Below are 5,272 nucleotides of genomic sequence, written 5' to 3'. Positions count from 1 at the left end.
CTCTCATTTCTTTTTTGACAAGCACTGCTGTCCATAAACAGCCATCTCTGCAGTGTTGTCACATGGCTGTATTATTGGACATTGAGGGAAGTCAGAAGCATGGTGCTATGACTACTACTGAAAGACACCGTCTCATGGCGATGTCTTCTACTGATTAGTTGAAGAGCAAACTGATACGCTGCAGAGGAAAACAGGGACAACTGATTCATCTTTTTTGTCACTAAGGGCTCAGATGTGAGCATAAATAAAGCCTTGTGTGAATGAGAATATTTAAGACTTTAATGAAGAGTTTTTATGGACAGCTCTTAGGTATAATTTACAGTTTCCTATTGCTTGCTATTTAGGCCTATTTCTTACGATGGAGTAATTACACCAAGGGAAGGCAGAAGGTGGAGGAAAGTCATATTTTTATAATTGTCTAAGCAACATTTGGAAGATTATCTTTTACAACACTTGAAAAAAAATGATTAGTCCTTATTCTCATTGCTTACTCATCACTCTCTCAGTCCAGGTATTATGTTCTTGTAATGGAACCCAGATCAAAGCACATGACACATAATAAAAAGTCTCACTCTTATCACTTCCTTGAACATAAATAGCATTGTATAGTCCAAGAGGACATACGCATCTGCTGTATCCTGCACACTGATATTTGTCTCAGTGCTTCCGTGCTTCAACAAAGCATGTTCTGTTTTATGTATGTTTCTGTTTTTTGTTTTTAATTTTTGTCTCTCCTTTTTCTATAACACCTGAAATGAAAGCAGGTTCTTGAAGATGAAAAGGGAATAGAATAGGGATGTGCAGGCCATTATATTTACTGCTAGACCACTGTTTGCACTCACTGTTAGAATAAAAAATCCTACTACAAAATGTTACAGCTTAGGAAACAGCACTATATACTCATAAGGCGAGTGGTGACATGACCAGATATATAAAGACAGAATATAAAGTGTACAAGTACAGTGGACAGATTACTCATGTGTGGGTCATCACACACTGCCTGGGTCCCAGCTCAGGGGCTCCTACTCAGTGTCTGCATTTCTATACTGAATGTGTCATAACAGCCTGACCCATTCCATAGGAATCTTCCAAATGTGGCTGAGGAATGTGATGGTCTTTTCCCATCCTTGATAACCCTCAGCATCAAAAAATTTAGTATTCATTTTTTTAATGGTGTGATCAGGTAGCCCTCCTAAATTCAGGAAACATCAGGTAAGCATATAGTATTAAAGATGACGAGGAGTACCCCAAAAACTTTGGTCTCTATGAGACTAGTGTCTTATTAAAGGACAAATCCTGTTCTTTGGGTCTCATTTTTGTAGTTTTGACCATCATTTTTATCATTTCTAATAACATTATACTCACCGAGTTAATAGGTGAGATCTGGGACACACTGAAACACAAGCAAGTAGATAATGACACAGGTTGGAAAGATTTGATAAATTATTATGCAGTTTACAGAGCCACTGCTGCTCTAAGGGCCTTGGTATGCTTCAAACAAAGTACTTGTCTGTTCTGTGGGAACCCCTTCCCCCAACACCTTTTTTCAGAATTAGGGGTGGGGGCCAGCCTCTCTGATTCTCTGACTACTTGTGTTTCTTGCTCTGCTGAACCTTGTCTTAGCCATATTGCCACGTTCTAGATTTCAGCAATAAACTTGGTGCGTACAATGTTATCATAATAATAGGAAAGATGGACAAAACTAAGACCCAAGGGCTAATTAACTGTAACTATCCATTGAGGGAAGCAGTGCAGATTCTGCCTACTGACATTCAGTCCTGCTAAAGCGACATCTTGAAGGCCACTGAAGGAGGTGACTCCTGCTTTTCTGACTCTACAGACAGTTTTTATTAACTAATCTGAGCATGTTTATGTATGAGGTCTGCAGAGAGTTAAAGAGGATTGTTTCTGTGTGACTTATTTTGCATTGTAAAGGTAATGTAAGAGTGCCCTCTACAGGCAGTCTCAAGGCACTTAAATGAAAGGACCTAATGCCTCTGTGTAATCTTATGTAGCGTATATATGTATCAGATCAGTTGTGCGTTAATTTAAATGCATGGCTGACACATTCACACATACATTTGATTGTGTGCACAACGGAGGATTCACACACAGAGTGCAGAGAGAGTGTGTAGTGATGGGACCAGCCACAAAGTGAAACATGAAATCTGTGTTCCCTATTATTCTTACCCACTCTCTCTAGATTGACATATCATATTTGTTGTTGTCAGTTAAAACTCATTTATTGCATTTTTATAAGAGGAACATGGAGCTGTGTGTTGTTGTTGTTAACATCAGTATATTTGAAAAATGGGTGCCTTTTCATAAATAGACAATTTATGAGAAGGTGAAAAAAAAACCTGTACAATATGGCCAGAATTTATTTTTCTTCTTTGTTCTTATTTTCTCTTGTCTTTCTCAGTTTAGTGGAGATTTTATGTTGATATGCAAATCCTCAGGTTTTGCATAACTGTAAAGCTTTGTGTTTTTCTCCAATCAACTTCATTGTCATTCATCTAGTTTTCATGCAACATAGCCTACAGTTTTAAACTCACTGTGCCACAATGTCATTTTTTTCAGCAAATGAAACTTTTTTGTGGAAAGCAGTGGCTTCAGTTAAGTTTAGTAATAAGTTCAGCTTGGATCACTCTGCTGCTGGAACAGTATACTGTGTATTTAAACTGCAGTGTTGTACTGATTGGATTGTAGACATTCAATAGAGGTTGGTTAACCATAGCAATGAAAGTTGCCACCACAGCGTGTGGAAAATGATCAGAATAGGGACAACCAGTCAACATCAGCTTCTGTACAGAAGTTTTAGAGATGCACTGTGAGATAAAAACATGACTCCTTATTGTAAGTCTTGTAAGTTAAATTGTAATAGGTGATGGGGATATTTACACTGTCTCTTGGAGCCAGTATCCCAAGGGGGCCAGTCAATGCTGTGATTAGATAAAACTGCTTTTTGAGCACAGTGTGATCTCACTGGAAATCATGTTATTTGCCTGATATGTAGGTAGAGGAGCAGACCATGTGGACTCACGCTACCTAACCTCAATCAGGAAAAAAAAATCTTACTCTCATAAATTAACTAAACTTGAAGAAATAGGTGTGGTATTTTCTTTTCCCATTTTCTTGCAATTAACTAACAAGACAAAAATAGAAAAGGTTGTACAAATGTTATGAAAAACATCACTTTGGTCCAATATAAAGAAAAAAGAAAAAATACAAAAACTCTGTGAAAATCTGTTGGAGTGTGTCTAGTTAAAGAGAAGAAACTGTCAAAAAGCACAGCATATACAGTATACTGTAATATCATTCTTGATTGTTACATGCAACACCAACAATGTGCCAGCTCACGGATTAGCATTAGCTAACTGAAAGGGGCAAAAGTGAATAAATGTGGTAACTATAACTTAATAACAGCAGCGAATGTGGGTTTATGACTACTGAAATGGTATATTGTTTTATCACATCATGTATGAGCTCTGTCTTAGATACTGGCTGATGGAGAATATTTTGACATTGTGAAGCAAAATGCAGCTCAGTTTGAGAAATGCTTACCTTATGACCCCTTGTGCAATCACAAAACCGTTGAAAATAACCAGAAAATTGTAATTATATAATTTTCCAAAGCTTGGAAACAGGTTGGCCCTGGCTTGCTCTACTCAAATGACAACGATTAAGTGGTGGAGTAATTATTTGTCCGTGATGACCTCTGGTCACATGTGGAATGAATGCTTTACTCCAGTATAGCTCTGCCTGGTTTTGTTGATCAGATGTGGCTCTGTGTTACAGAAAGTGTTGGTTTGTCACTGCTCCAGATCAGGGACCATATGAATACTGCTTTGGCTCTGCTGTGCACAACCTTATCTCCTGAACAATTTCACACAAAATCCGTTTGTATTTGTTGTAATCATTTAGATTTTGTACAGTTAGTTACAAACTAGTCGCTGAAAACCTGCTTCCTCATCTCTCCTGCCCGCTCTATTTATTTTATTGTTTCTTTGATGTTCCACTCTTCCATCCTCATTGACTTTCTTTGTTTAACAAAAGCCTATGTGATGATTAGACAGATTCATTATTTGTAAATCAACATAACTATAGTGAATGATAGGGATTTTTGATTCTGTTACCAATATGCAAGACAAATAAATGTGTTAATGTGACCTACTTTTGTCTTGTTTATGTTGTGTATTTTTGTGTATGTGTGTGGATGTGTTCATGTTGGTTCCCAGACCTGCCAGGCCCCCAAAAATCCCAGGTTCACCACACGTCATATTATTTTGGTAATTTGAGTATTGCAGATTTGTTACATTAATTCTGTCCTGGCTAGAGGAGGCAGCAAATTTGTTTTTCTAGATTATATTGTGTTCACATGGTCCATATTCCTATATAAAGTTGTGTTTAATGAAATTACCATGAGCTAACACACAGAACAGGTACTCTGAGACAGCGCATATACTGTATACAATGCAGAGAATACAATATGTATGCAGAGGGAGCTAAAAGGGGCCGCCCAGACAGGATAGATACAAGTCATCTACCACCATCTTCATAAGGTACTTTAACTATACAACTATCCTTAAAAAAGATTTATAATTATTTAGTTTGGGTTCCTAATCTAACAACTAAAAATCCTGTAGTAATCAAAAGGACGATATATATTATTAATATCATTGGCTCTCAGTATTCAAGCATTATTGCAAGTGTTCTAACACTATCACATATAGACACACCATCCTCCACCCTCACACAGATACCATTACTCTGCTTTGATCAAATAAAAGCTGTTTCAAACACACACAGCAGACAACAACATGTTGGTGAGGTCCAATCCACTCAGAAAAGGTGGTGAAAATCTAAACAAATGGATGCACTGGCCAAAAGGCCATTTTGGTTTAGTTTAGAATATTGTGCAATATTATTTATATTTTAGATTAAATTATAGATTATTTAATTTAACTGGAAAAGTCAGGAAAAACTTTGATTGCTCTTAACTTTAAATTATGAGTAGTCATAATCCAAATGAAAGCAGGAATTCATATTTCAAATATTCACAACTGAATAGCAGATAGCCCATTATGGTAAATATTATAATCTAGACTACGTATCATTTCAATGTTATTAAAAGAAAATATATTTAGCCTTCACTGGCCAACTGAAAGACGAGTATACTTTTAAAATAATCGCGTTGTATCTGTTCTATAAATGAATGGTGTTTAAACTAAGCTAACACTGATAAGTGGCTTGTTCCAAAACGTCCGCTCAG

The sequence above is a fragment of the Thunnus maccoyii genome, chromosome 12 (genome assembly GCF_910596095.1).
Source record: "Thunnus maccoyii chromosome 12, fThuMac1.1, whole genome shotgun sequence".
Classification (NCBI taxonomy): Eukaryota; Metazoa; Chordata; class Actinopteri; order Scombriformes; family Scombridae; genus Thunnus; species Thunnus maccoyii.
This window is presented reverse-complemented; position numbering follows the sequence as displayed.